The sequence below is a fragment of the Gavia stellata genome, chromosome 9, assembly GCF_030936135.1.
Source record: "Gavia stellata isolate bGavSte3 chromosome 9, bGavSte3.hap2, whole genome shotgun sequence".
Classification (NCBI taxonomy): domain Eukaryota; kingdom Metazoa; phylum Chordata; class Aves; order Gaviiformes; family Gaviidae; genus Gavia; species Gavia stellata.
The window spans coordinates 12,991,342-13,006,720 of NC_082602.1; positions in this window are offsets into that span (position 1 = coordinate 12,991,342).

A 15,379-nucleotide genomic window follows, 5' to 3' on the forward strand; every position below is an offset into this window, starting at 1 on the left:
TTGATTTGGGGTGTAACTTCAGTGCTGTAATGTTGGAGTACTACGATCTTGATTTGGTGGAGCTCCTCAGTGTGTAGAATATTAAGTCACTTTGACAGAGATAGTATACCCAGACTTAAACAAAACATTAGCAAAATCTTTAATTTTTTTTGCTTTTGCTGGGCATGTTATTGAGACAATTTGTATCTGCGTTTAAGACACAAAATACATGCAGAATCTGACTTTGAAAGTCAAGTGCATCATCATAATACAGAGGAAGGGATTATAAGGGTAAACAGTAATAAAAGATGAGGCCATTTAACTCAGTAACGAAAGTAGTGACTTGCGATTGTAGAAAAAAGTAATATAGCTTTATTGCAAATTATACATTAAAGCACTTTAGTGCTTAACATGTTAATCCCCAAAAAACAGTTTTCATCATTTCATACACTGCTAATGTCTATGAGCGTATGCTAGTGAGAGGCTGTTTGTAACTGCATCTAGCTTGCAGGGAGAAAAAGACACTGAAACATTTGTGAGGTTGCATGAAGATTTAAGTAACTGTAGTTATTATGGGATATTTGCAAAATTTCAAACAGGAATTAGGCATGTGATGTACCTGAGCCTCTGCAAGTTTCCTTCATCTGACGTGATCAGATTCAAACTAGCTGCAATGCAAAGCAGTTCAAGCAGCACTCTTTAGCCCAGACCTGAATCTTGCTCTCCCCACCCTCAACAAAGTCTCAGACACTCAGCCTATCTCCTATTCCTCTAGGACAACACATGTGTCTTACTACATTCTCAGTTTCTTATGAACAGGTGTCATTTCAAGACATAAATTTGCTGTACATCAAAGGTTAATTCAGCAAAGCAGGACCTTGCACACTGCATCCTCCCAAGCAGTACTCAATAAAATTACCCAGCAAATCCCACTACTTGAACAACAAGCATCTTCCAATTTTCACTGTACCCCCTACCAGTTTCACCTGAATTTGGGTTGAGTTTGGAGGGGGAAAAGAGGAAACGGGTATGAGCAGAAGAAAAGCAAATAAAGGATACCCAGGATCCCTGGAAGTGTGGATGATTTCTGCATAATCATCTTGCAGCACCAAAGGGAAAAGAATGATTAGGTAACACTGGGGAAAAAAAAAAAAAATATCAACCTTTACTTGGGGCTTTATCTAAAACCTACTAAGTCACTTAGATGTGTTCTGTTGTCTCCAATGAGTCTTCTGCTAAGACCCAGATCTGCAGCATTGGACATGATAACCTATGGCACCCCTTCTCTAAGATCATTATGAATTTATCATAATTTATTTTTGAAAGAAGAATGGGGAATGTCCCAATATCAGTAGCAAAACAATATTTCCCCACTCTTTAAAATATGCACACACGTATACCACAAGAACAATGCTGATAGCTGACTTGATGCTCTTTGATGTGTGAACATATACGACAATTGGAGACATTCCAATTATCTCCAGTTCAAAGTTAGGCCAAAATTAGAAGCAGTTATGAATAATGTATTAGGTTTTAGTAGAAACAGCAATGCTGAGCAGAATAAAGATGAAAGTTTAGCTTAGCTGTGAATACGTGAAACAGGTAAGCAACACTGCTTCCTTAAACAGACACGTTGGAACTGCACATCCCCAGAAGTTCAATTAACAAAACATATGTCAAAACAGAGTTTTGTGACAGATTATAAATTGCTTTCAAATGCACTTCTGAAGTTTTCAGGATAATATTAGAAGCCTAACTTTTCTGTGAAACTTCCTCTAACTTCTTTATGAGGCTTTTCAGAAGAAATAACCATGTCAAAACCCTTGTCATTTACCATATTAGCCTAGAAGTTGATTCCCAGTCAAAAGATGCATCTTGGAAGGTTCATTAGCCAACACATAGGTCAACACACTGGCCCCAAACCTCAAAGGGTGCTAAGCAGTCTATTTAAATTAATTTCAGAAAGCTTACCAATTTAATGAAAATCTAGCATTTTAATTAAGGAATAAAAAATTTCCAAGTAGTAATGCTTCTAGTTGGATAAGCTATTCTTGCTTGGATGTCTTATTATGTTCCAGATAAAGATGCCCAGTGGGCGCTCCAGCATTGTCTTATATTCCTACAATTCTATTTTGCTTTGTAGATTTTGTGAAAAAGATTGGATCTCAGAAGATTATCATGATAGCGCAGATTGTAAGAATGAGAAGATACATATGGCTACTTCTTCAGTTTTTGCACTCTTATCAGAGACCTGCTTTCCATTATCTACCTTGTATCTTCAGCTTGCCCACAGTTACAAAGAACTATGAAGTAAGCCTTTCCAAGTAAGGCAACGGCTGGCACCCGGGCACAGTAGCTTGTTATTGATAGTTCTGACAAGGGTAACTGACAACAGGCCAGAGATGATTTTTCATGGTTTGTGCATGAAATTACCTGTACCGTTATTTAGATGCCCTTGTTGAAATCCTGAGTTGCCTTCCTTCACTGACTTCAGTTTAAGTTTGCTAGTATTTTGCACACCATAAAAATGAAGTGACTGCATAAAACAATCCCATATTCTCTAGATATTTAGTAGCAGTAAACAAGCTTTAGCAACAACAAAAAATTATGTCACTCAATAGACTCACTGGGAACTACAAAACAAGAAAGCACACATTTCAACAAATTCATAGAACATGTTACAAAAGTTCATTAATGTACTAGCTATTATGAATTATTATCTTCTACATCATGCAATGCTAGGGCAATTCTAGGCTTTCATTTACTTTAGAAAATAACTACCAATAAAAAGCATTAGCATATACAACGCTTTTCATCTTTTGTTTTAAAATTACAATTTCATTTCCTAGAACCAACTGCTCCACTTGAACAAACCTTTACTTCAGCAGATGTAGGTGTGAGAGGGAGTAGGCATTTGACTTCATCTACCAAGGGCGTACAGCAGGATTGTGCTCAACTTACAACAGAGACATTTAAAATGCCAATATTTGAGTGCCTCCATAGAGTTGTGCATCACCCAATTTTGATGCTAGTGAGACAGCAGATCCAATGAGAAAAATGGAAGTAGGAACAATGTGATTTTTCCCCTTTTCTGGACAGGTCTTGCATCAAAGTAGAATATGACAAGAAACTCCTCAGCCTACTTAGCTCAGTGATGCAATGCAGACTAGTGTGTAATCATGGGAGAATTTTGTCTATAATGTTTAATATTATGCTCATAATCATTCTTGGAACAACATAAAATGATAGAACATAGCGTCTTCAGTTAGGTAGAGAACTCTCCTGATTAACGTATATCCGTAAAACACTTACATTGAACACACATAATAAAGCATTTTTAAACCTCACTGATTAAAATTAGGCTAGACTTCATTAATGAATTTGAAAAGATAGTTATTCAAGTAACTTAATGCATTTGCAACACTTCATGTGAACCAAGTTGTATTTTTTACTTCAGGATTAGGCTGCCTGATTTCCTTTTAGGTAAATCTATAGCACAACTACATCCCAGTGGGATGTCTTGTAAATTTAGGATTTCTAGCTTATCTTTGCCATGCACATATCCTGTGGGAGCCGCTAATGAGAAAAGAGGAAGTTATAAAATGCTCATAAGGAATTAGTCTCCTACACAAGAGAAAAAAAAAAAAATCCGATTTTCAGTGAAAGTTCTCAAATTATCAGTCAGTACTGCAAAACAGTTAAGTCTTTACTATTAAAAGGCTGCATTTGAAGGGAAGGCACTTTGAAGTTATTTTCCTGCATACAGATCTTACAGAAATGTAAGAGTACTACCTGATCAAAACTCGCTTATAATTAGGAAAGTTAAGGGCATTATGATTACGATTAGACTGCCCAGGAAATCTTCCATGACATGAAAGTCTTTTACTTTCAAACCACCAGCTCAAACCTCACACAGACAGTAGGTAACTGTGTAGCAGTTCAGGACACACACTGGCACCATGGAGGGACGGGAAGGGAAAAAAAAAAAATCCCTTTCACTCTTACTATCCAAAGTAATTTAATTTTTTTTTGTTATTTTTTAATTGTTATGTAACATATGTACATATATGAGCATAAGCTTTACATAACATTTTACATTTTGTGTGTATAGTGATGCCAGTTTGTTTCAAAAGTTTACAGAGAGAAAACTAAATAACAGAGTTGACTATATTTTCCTGAACAAGTGGAGGCCACTCTTCTGAACAACAATTAATAATTCTTTATTAAATTTGTTTTTATTGCAGCCATTTCTTACAGATTACTGTCTGTTTCACAAACCCAGCCTATATCTCTCTATAGCTTCTCTTCTCCAAATACCTGGACCCATTTCTATCTTGTCTAGCTCTGGAGAAAAAAGGTAGTTCAGGAAGCAGGAAATACAGGGAAAATAGCATCAACCACGGGAGCACTCTGTGAATTCTACAGAGCTTAAAAGACTACTGAGCTGTAGATCCAAAATCTTTCACCCACATGACTATCTATTTTAGGGAGTTTTAGCATCCTCCCCGCAAATGAAAATAATAATTTAAAAAAAAAAAAAGCAAACACAGATAAGTTTACAAAAAGTCTCCAAACCTGAGCTAAGAGTAAAACAGGCTCTACCCATTGTATGCACTGCTTTTGCAGACCCAAGAACCTAGTCTAAGGGGGAACACATGTGAGCACCAGAAGGAACAAGCTTCCCCTGGGTAAACAATATCAGCTTTGTTTCCCACGTGTTCATGCCTGGGGAATCCCCTTTAAAGTTGCTAGCTGACGTAACATCTGTTTCATGCCACTGGAGCAAGGCAAACAGCAGCAGTAAGGTTGAAACCCAGACACATCAGAACATACAGGGCTCCTGAATTCACTATGTTTATTTTATAGTGTTTGATTCTCCCTCTTCTGGCGAGAAGGGGGGGAGAATATAAATTATAAACATTTAAGTAAAATAATAAAACAGCCTTCCTAAACAACCTTTAGTATTGGCACAATAAACTTGAAAAAGGCAGCGAAAACGCTGACAAATTCAATAATTATCATCCTACTGACATCAAAATAACCAAGTGTTCAAAAAAAAAAAAAAGAATATTCAAATGGAAAATATTGAAACTTGGTATCCTATGATACAGCTAGCCTTCAGAAGAGTGCCAGTCCTAGATGGCAAAGCCAAAAAGTTTCAAAGCGCACATTGGTTTTTCGTCATCGGTTATTTGAATCATGACTTGATCAATATGGAGCACAGGGAAAATAAAAGCTCCAGGAAGACACTAAATCTTTTTTATTGGTAGTTCACTTACATTTATTTCCTTATACAGATATTGTCATAAAGGGTTGGGCTGAAGTAGCTCAGTCATGCTAATGCTTTGACTGATTTATGAAGATGCTTTAGCAAAGCGGAAGACTAAGTAATTGTTCAGTTAATTTCACTAGCATACAGGTAGCTCACCGATTTTTTTTTTTTTTTACTTCCAACAATTATGCATCTATAGCAGGAGGTTTGTTCACCTGCACATTAGTCCTCAGCTTAATCCAGTGCAAATCTGACCATATAGGGTCATCATATTTTAGTGTTTCATGTTCAACAGTTTATGCTTTGATAGTCTAAGGCTGTGTCCTAGGATATATAAGATAGGATATTGTCTCATATATATGTATATTTATCCTATATTCTGTACTACTCAGCATCAAGTCAATATGCATTTGTTTATTCACTATGTTTGTGATATGATAGTGCAAGTCTTTCCCAAGTAGCTCAAACTATGCTGAAACTATGCTGATAGTCTCATCTATACACACATTGCTAAGTAGGCTTGGGAGCTCATCCATCTGTTTTCTAGCTCTTATTGTTCATCAAAATACTGTCTTAAAGTTAAATATGGTTTAATTTTGTCAAGAAGTTGTCACCAAATTAAGTATTCAGAAATTAATTTATTTTTATCAATATTCCTCCATATCTTTTACTCAAGATATTGTTAAGACTAGCATACCTTGATTCTATTCCAAATGAAGTCAGAATTAAATCAACAGCTGTTAACTGCCCTGTAAACTGAGTAGGTTTTAGCCCACTCTAAAACTTCCCTAATAATTGCTGCTGAACTTCTTGGCTGTGTCCGCAAAAAGAATCCAAACAATAGATGTGTACAGGAACTGAATTACTTGCAGTAATTCAGGTAAGACAGATACATCATGTGTTTAATAGAAATTTGTTTGTTTACTAGTACAGGTGCCCGTGAGTTTCGGCAAATGAGCTCATCAGCCCAGCATTTCTCTCCATCAGCTGTAAAATAAAACTTGTAAACCCAAAGAGATTGAAAACAGGAAAAAAAAGAAATTGATCCCATTGCTGACCTTAAAGAATCTTCCAAAACACCTGTGGGAATACTAACAATGTTGCTGTCAGTTTCTGCTAAAGCAAACAGAAGGTTGACTAGTCAGACTGGCAATTTTGATCTGCTAATTGTGATGCCCTGAAGCTTGTAACACTAAAAGTAAAATTCTTTTTGTTGAGCTGGTTAAAAGAAAGAGCAACCCGCATGCATTTACAAAAATACCATATCAAGAAGATTGACATCAGCAGACATGCAGATTTTTCTTCCCCTGGGCACCAAATTGCTCATGTACATACATACTCCCTTCTTGGCATAATTGATTTTCACTTTCTGCACGGTGGCACATTCTTGGAACAGCTGGTGTGGCAGCAAGCATGAATATGCAAGTGAAGGACGCACTAGCTAGAATAAGACCAGAACTCCTTCATCTTGAACGCATGCTTGAACCCACTTTAAAATAGAGTATCAGTTGCTTTTAAATATTCAGCTTAAAAAGACCGTAAATAAAATAGAGTGCATATTACATTAACGTACCTCTGTTCTTCTACGTTATAGTCAAAATCAGACCAAAGCACAAGCATTAAAACTAGCTTTTTTATGCTTTTTCTGCCCTTTCTTGGAAAACAAGACATGAGAAACAGTGAGCAGACTCCATCATCTCCAGAAAACATAACATAAATAAGAATAGAACAAATCTACAACTATAGTAGAAGCAGCTGTTCAACTACACCCTGATTGCCTAAATTGTCATTTATGCACGACAAGTTGTAGCAGCTCCTTTAAGCAGAGCAGGCTAAACTATCTTTTTCTGAGATCTTTTCCTTTCACTCACTAACTAGCTGTCCTATGCATTTAAATGACCAGAGGTCCTCAGACCCTTGTACAATGTTTCGCTTCCTACATCATTGATTCAAAGGAGGAGTATCACCCCTTTTTACCTGCTTTTGTTTTTTTAACCAAAGCTGATTGATCCACACCAATCAAGAATATAAGGACATCCGTGATATATTACAGTATTGTTTCCCAACTAGGTGTACCTTAAATCTCAATTAGCAAGCAAGATAATTCCTAAAAACTACAGAATTCTACAACCAGAGCATCTATGAAAATCAGGAACCAAACTGACTACTAGTGAACTTCTTCAGGCAGCTATGCCAAAATAACCATTAAAATCTCAGTCACTAATTAACAGCCACACACCAGTATCACAGGCAATTTGTGTCAGATTATGTTAAATCGCCTATTTTGGCAAAGGCACAAAAAACTGGGGATTAGCACCACGTCCTCTCTAAACCCTGGGGAAGAGCTCTCCTTTCAATCCAAGGTAGAGCTACAGTACTGAGCATCAGTGAAAAATCAGTTTCACACTGCTCAGCAGTTATTCTCAATGGTGTCACAGGGCTGACCTTACGACAGTGAAAACATGGTTTGCTCCATAGATACGTAACTGAATTTTCACAACTAGTTTTCCCTTTCAGGTAGAACTGAAAACAGACATAGCGATGAACCACATCTTAAGTTGTTCTTATATTTTCAGCTTGGTTTGTTCTGAAAATTGCTGGATATCTCAGGGGTAGAACTGGTCAAGACCTCTTCAGCAAAACGTTTTAAAAATAGAAAATACCATTTGCAAACTACAACATGCATTGGCTCTGACAAGACTATTATGTGGAAAGATTCATCGTGTCCCAGGTCAGAGAGAGACAAAGGCACGGTCAATAATAACCACAGACTGATAGTTAGAGCGTTCAACCTCATCTCAAGTCTCAAGCTTAAAAAGCTTTGCTCAGTTCAGAACCACAATTTGAAACTCTTCTCTCCCACTCCCATCTGTTGCCAAGTTATTAATGTGCCATCAAGTTATTCTGCAGCATGAATCTCTGAAATTTAGAAATCTTCAAATTCATCTAAAAGCAGTTTGAGAACAGCTTTCAAATATTAAAATTTGTATGCAACAAGGAAATCTTAAACATCCATGCAGCCCTACAAATAAGACCAAAAACCTAATGTTCCCTAAAGACATTCACCCGAGGCTTTGAAGCTCTACCTACATTCTACTCCTTAAATTAGAGATTCTTACAAATGGTCCATACTAGCTTGTGTCCATGCAAAAGCCCCATCTGAGGCCACTGTTGTAAACTGCTTGTGGAGTTTAATGTCATTTCCTGGACAAATTCCTTATTTCAGGTCTAGATAAAATGGTTTAGTCTATAACCAAGGCCATCAATCAATAAAAACCGTTAATATAATGTGCATTTTTAATTCACCACTCTTTTTCATGTTCCAGATGACAATATTAGGCTATATGCCTTAAAGCCTTCCAAAATGCAAGAACCAGAATATAGTACTATAACTGTACTTGTAAAGGTGGTGGGCATACAAAAGGGTTTCTGGAATCATACTGCTCTATGAGTATAATGTACTACTAGAACAGAATGTAACATGCAAATACAGTGATCCTCTATACCCTGGCCGCTTTCAAGGCCCCTAGATCTCTGGGAAACAGTTCAGACTCAACCTCAGATTAAGAAACAAGGCTATGCACTAAACCCAGTTGCGCTTCAAAGACCAAAGCGATGTGCTATATTCATCCTACTGTTTACATAAAAGGGTGGGAACGGACAGATGAAGACTTGATCCCATTTTGTTATTTAATCAACACTATGAAGAATGCCATATGCAATTAAGTCCACTTTCCACGCTGACTCCTCTGTTTTTGTCATTCCCCGCTTCCTTCACTGCAGATGCTGGGGCTTTAGATCATGTTGACATACTCTGTTAAATGAAACGAAATGTTAATAATAACCAGATCTGTGTGGAAGGTGACCAACAAGTGACTTGAGTAGCTTGATAATGAGAGCTCCAAAGACAGCATTTCTAGGAGAGTCCCTTTATACTTGAGGTTACAGCCTCAGATCAGCGTGAATGACACTTGTAATTACTTGCTTTTCTAAAGTACAGTTACATTTTAAATATACACACAGGCACATTTGAGTTGTTTTCAAAATGCTGTTTTCTAAGACCAGTGGAAAACCCTCAAGTTTCTTCTTCCCCGACTCTCGCATCTAACTTTAATCTTCACTCTCAAATTGATTTCTCCTTCATTTTCACCCATTTCTCTTTGCTAAGATTCCTTAATTTTACCAAGTTATTGACCAGCAACTTTCCACTTAAGAAATGTAACTGCACTAGGAAATTGCAGTCAAACACAGTAAAGCAAAAACTTACTGTCGAAATATAAAAACATACAAAATAAGTGTGACAGTGTGAAAACATCCTTATCAGCATCTCACAGATTAATACTGAGGAACAGTGGGATTAAACAATTTGTCCAGCAAGTCTGTAGCACAAGCAGGAATAGAACTCAAATAGTCCAAATGCCAATCCAGTTCATTAATCATAAGATAATAGTACACGTTCTACTGATGTTAGCCTGTATAAGAGAGGCTGAAGCAACCTTCAAGGTTCAGACAATCATGGCGTGATTGCTGCTGACTCACTCTGCAGCAAGATACTCCTCTGACCAGCTGGATTGAACCACAGCAGTGTTGTCTCAAAAGCAAGCTACAGAACAAGTACAGGCTCTGCTGATTAAACTTGCTCTAGGATCCACCCACCAGTAACATGAGGCAATGCCTAATGAAAACACCTTCAAAATGCAAGCAATTTGTTGAGGGACAGAACTTACTTAACTACAGAAACGATTAGACCTTAGAGAGTTTCTGTATCGACAAATTTCAAAGTTCAGACTATAGATAGCTAAAGGTCATCATCCACACTCTACAGAAGAAGAGAAATGGAAATAAAAGGGTAACATGATTCACCTGTTACATGTTACAGGAGCTGTATTTAGGTCTTCAGCTTCTCTGATTTACAAAAACTACCTTTCCAACAACATTGCAAGCCCACACAATACAGTGCCCCCAAAACTAAGCATCATGTATGCTAGAAAAGGGAAAAAATACATTTCCCTGAACTTACATTCTCTAACACACTCCCCAACATTTATATACACATACAGAGGTATGTATATAAACAAGAAATATACACACGTACCCCTTTACATATACATACGAAAAGATCGAAACAGAATCTGCTAGACTGCAGAATGGAGGAGTATGGAAAAACACTTTGATATGGTGCCAATAAGCACAACATAAGGAACTGTAAAGAACAGGATAACTCTCGACCATTTGCCTCTACATATATTACTCTATATTTTATGCAACCATAGCAAGAATCAGCTCCTATTCAATCTGTACTCTGGGGAAGAAGTACGGTCCACCAGCTATTCCAAACCTTGGTAGAAACTCTAGGTGCTCTTCACGGTGCTTATTGTGCGGTGGTATAACAGGCCTTTGCCTAGAGACCAGAGTACAGATACACGACTCTCAGAGAAGGGACAGCATGCCTAGCTAGTATAGTTTTCCTTAATTCTGTTAGAACATTTCTAAGTTCCTGCATTTCTTCGTTCCAATGACAGGATAGCTCTAATTTCTGATGTCAAAAAAACCCCCAAAACCCAAACAAACAAAAAGACCAGGGATTGTTTTTACAACAGATTGAGGTCTAGTCACAGATTCAATTAACTATGTATGTTTTGCTAAGATTAATGGATGTGTACTTCTACAAGTCTCAGCAAATGTTTGAATAAGGTGGGAAAACAGATTAGCACAGAAACAGAACGAGATCTGATAATTTGTTTTTCATGCGTACTTATTTGCAGGCTTGCTGGTGTTGTTCTTAGCTGTAAACATTAGGTGAGTTATTAAAAGGTGTTCATAGCCTTCGGAAAGAAATATTATCCTATTTATTATACAGTGTTAGCCTATGAATTCCTACCTCCTGTTTTCGATAACCTTTTATGACAAAACTTGTCCCTCACCCTCCTCTAGCGTTACATACTAACATCCTAATGGGATACTGCAGGAGGTGGGACCTCTGGACTCAAAGCTCGTGCCGCCAGGGACTTCCTCGGTGTCCGAGGCAGGCAGCATGCTGTCACCGAGGAAAGCCTCAGAGTAAACAGGTATCAGATCTGCTACAGCACCTGCGTGCTCTAACGTTTGCGGAGTACAGCTAAGATACAGGAGTGAGACTAAGAGCAAAGCAGACTTGGCAGGCAGGAAAAGGACTGACTTTTCAAGTTGTCATTTAAAAGAAAAAGCTCATTTTAAATAAGGAAAATAAACCGTATAGTGGATCTGTTAAGATTTGGAAACCAAAAGGAATTTAGTATGCAAGCAGTAAAGATGATGAATAGCTACAAATCTTTCAAAAATTATTGTGTGTTTAGGATGGATGATAGTGCTTGTCCTCAAATGGTGAGGAAACGTGAACATACTCCTCATACTCTGGAGTACGTGCATGTTCCCAAATTCGTTTGCCCTGCCCACCTACCTAGACTGGCATGCTTGCTTCCAAAAAGGCTGTTCCCACTTTCATCACCACTGGTGAAAACCGGTGAAGCCTTCCACTACGTATTCAAACAGAGCCATTAAATAAATAAGCTCAATAATAGGAATAAAGTTAATGAATGCCTGGAGATAACGGGGCAAATACTAAAAGCATCCTAATTCGAGCAAAATGAGAAACAGGACGGGGAAAAATACGTTTGTGTGTGGGAAGGCTGCAAAGATAGCAACCCTCAGTTGCTCCTGGGCATAGGTGAGGGAGTTCGTGGGGCAGCTGGACGTACCCACCCAGCGTTTCGACGGGAGATCAGGCTCCAGACAGGCACCCCAGCCTGCGGGTGAAACACCGCCACGGCCAGCCCCGAACGACCAGGCGGCTGGCCCAGCCCGCGGGAAGGCAGGAACACCCCTCGCAGAAAGGGGAGTCAGGCCGGTTGCGGGCAGGGATGGCGGGGCGCACCCCGCGGTGCTGCACTACCGCGCGTGCCGGCGAGAATGGCGCCCCCCGCCTCCCGCGCCTCGCACGAGGCCGCCGCCGCGCGAGGAGCGCCGCCCTCGCGAGCGCCTCAGAGCTGGGCGCTGCGCCGCTGCCGGTGGGGCGGGCCCGCGCCGCCCCTCGCTGCGCTGGGGAGGTTTCCCCGCCGCGGGTGGGCAAAGCGCACGCGGGTGAGGAGCTTTCGGGAAGGCACGTAGCGCTTGGGGTATAAAAAACGAGCGGTCTGGTCGCTTAAGAACGTTTTTTGGGGGAAAAAACAAAACAAACCAACCAACAACAACAAAAAAAATCCAGAAAGATCAAGTGTTTTTTTAAAAAAAAAAAAAAAGCACCTTTGAGAGAAACACCAGCGGTCAGACCACCGTAAGGCCAACCCCTGCTGAGAGGAAGGAGGCGACAGCCCCTCGTGGGGCACCGGCGGCCCGGCCCGGCCGCCCCCGCGCCCACGGGCACACCGCGCGCCCCCTCCCCACACACACGCCCCCGCGCCGTTGACTCGGCTCTGTTTGAACCCGCCACGCTCGCGCTCAGCCAACAGGGCGCCGCGCTGGGCTCTGACGTCACGGGCGGCGGGAGCGGGGCCGGGCCGGCCGCGCCGGGCGGGCGGCAGCTCCGCCACGGGCGGGCAGAGCTGTCAGCCGCGGGGCCCCCGGCGCTGCCGCCCGTGCCTACGCGTATGTACACGTCGCCCAGGAAAATGAGGGTAAGCGTCGGCCGCTGCCGTCGTGACCCGCACCCACCATGTGCGGACACCGGGGGGACCGTGCGCGGCGGGGCAGAGCCCCGGGGGTGGCGGTTCGGTGGTACCGAGGGGGGAAACCCCATAACGGTCAAAGGGACGGGGGGGTTTGCCTCGGAACTTCCCCTGCGGCGGAGCCAGCGCTCTCGCACGCCGCAGCTGGAGCCGGCCCCGCCGGGGTCTCTCCGCGCGGGGGACGCCAGCGAGCGTCTCCCGCGGGCAGCAGCAGCGGAGCAGGGGTGCTGCGGGAAGGGCGGGCGGGGGCTGTCCGGGGCCCCGGGGATGGCTGCCCGCCGCCGCCGGGAGGGCGCAGGGGGCGGCAGGTGCTGCCTGAGGGCGCCGGCTGCGGCCGCCGCCCGCCCCCGAGGAGCCGGGGCTCGTGCGTGCGGAGAGTACAGCGAGTTCCAGGGAAACCTGCGGGCTGACGGGGCTGAGAGCGCGGGGGCCGTCGGCAGAGGCATTAACTGCCCTGCCTGCGGGGGCTGCCTCCCTCTCGGCGCGGGGGGGCCCGGCCGATCGGGTCGCGGGGCTATTCGGGGGAGGCTGGAGCCGGCACCGCGGGGAACGGGTGCTGGCGGCAGCAACCAGCCCCGTTGGGAGAGGCAGGGCTCGGCTCCCGGCCTTTGCAATCCGGCGAAGGTCGTTACAGGCTGCTCCTGAAAAGGGTCTTTACAAACAAACCTGATGCAACAATGAACGTCTTAAGGGAGTTTAAAACACCTATCCCGTTTTTGCCATCAGGTTTCCTCCCAAAGCATCTTTCCACGGGGTGCTTAGTTGGTGGATAACTTCCCTTAAAACCCTGTGCAACTCCATGTTACTAGCCAGAAGTGCCCATCACAGCCTGTCCAGCCTGAGAAGTAGCTTTCAGCTCCATTGCTGTGGACCATAAAAGGGAAAAACACCCCCATGTTACTGGCGAGTTACATAGTATGCATAGCAAAGCTGGCTTCCTCAGCCTATGCTCCAGTTATTTGTCAGATTGTTGGGTACTGCAAAGCTTAGGCCTCCCAGATAAGTCTGAGAAATACTGAGTAACCTTAATGCCTGCTTGTGCAGAATCGTCATTTTTCATTGCTTTTGATATGCCATTAGAGCCTGCATTTTCTGTTTTATTTGAGACTATGTCCTGAACTCCTGAAACTGAACTCCATTCCTCAGAGTAGTTGCCCTGGTCACTATTAAACAGCTGCTATACTTTAACTTAAAGGGAATAAACTTCCCTTGTTATCTGTATCACCTATGAACACACAAAGGCCTTCTGGTGAAAGCCACAAAACAGTTACACTTATCAGCCCGATATATAAGAAATCTGTCACTTTTATGAACAAGCGTCAGTAATACTGGTATTTTTTCCTTATCAATGCGCATCTAGCATTCATCTGAGCTTAAAAACAGAAAACTCTTTTGTATCCTAGGTTGTAAACATGAATGCTCACTAAGACAGTTTGAGGGGAAGAATGTGCCTTGCATTAAAAGAATGAAAAGTACAGTTTTGCTCTGCAATTGTTTCAAGTGCAACCTAAAAAAAAAAAAATTATAAAACCCCTTCTAGCATTTAAGGTTTTCAGTTCTTAAACTAGTTTTTGAGAAATTGCTAAAGACATAAGTCCTCTCTTTCTCCAAGACATGAGTGCAGTTAGAAACAACTGTCAGTTTAAAGGTACTGGTAATAGCCTAATCCCTTTTATGTACATAAGAGCTTTTCAGAGTGTGACATTATCATGTTTGTTTCATAGAGGGTGAGACAGCAGCTAAAGAGTTAACGCTGCCTTCTTTTCACTTTACCTTCTAAACAGTCTTAACTATTTCAGCAGCCAGGGGGAACTGTTTCGATACTGATGCTGAATAGTATTTTCAACCTTTACATACAGTAGCAGGATGTTTTGTTTAGCCTTCTGCATATATTTAAGCTGTAGCCAGTTTAAAAGAAACAAAAAACCCCCACAGTTTACTCACAGTTGGTAACTACAGTATACTGATATAGCTTGTGGCCAAGTGAAGGGAGGTGGCAACCCCAAACCTTAGTGTGGTTTTTGTTTTGCAACAGCAGGTTTGTTTCCTAAGCAAAAATCTCCAAAGAGACTGTTATTAGAGTTGTATATTACAGTATATGTCACAACATTCAGTTCATGGTTTCATGTAACACCACTCCCCCCCCCCAAAAAAAAAGGCAGCAATTTTATTCAGGCAGTACGTCCCCCACTGTTTCCAGTGATATTTATGTTCAGGAGAAAATGCACTTCTGTTGAGACCTGGATTACATCTAGCTACAGAAGCGGTGAAGGATTTGTCATCGCAAGTCAAGTATTTTGGCCAAAGATCTGACTTCAAAAAGAGTGAAAGGAGGGACATTAGGGCACAGTACTTTGTTTAGTAAGGCACTGCTTCAGTATCTTTGAAACTCAAAAAGCATTTTGCATTTTCATCCCTGTATAGT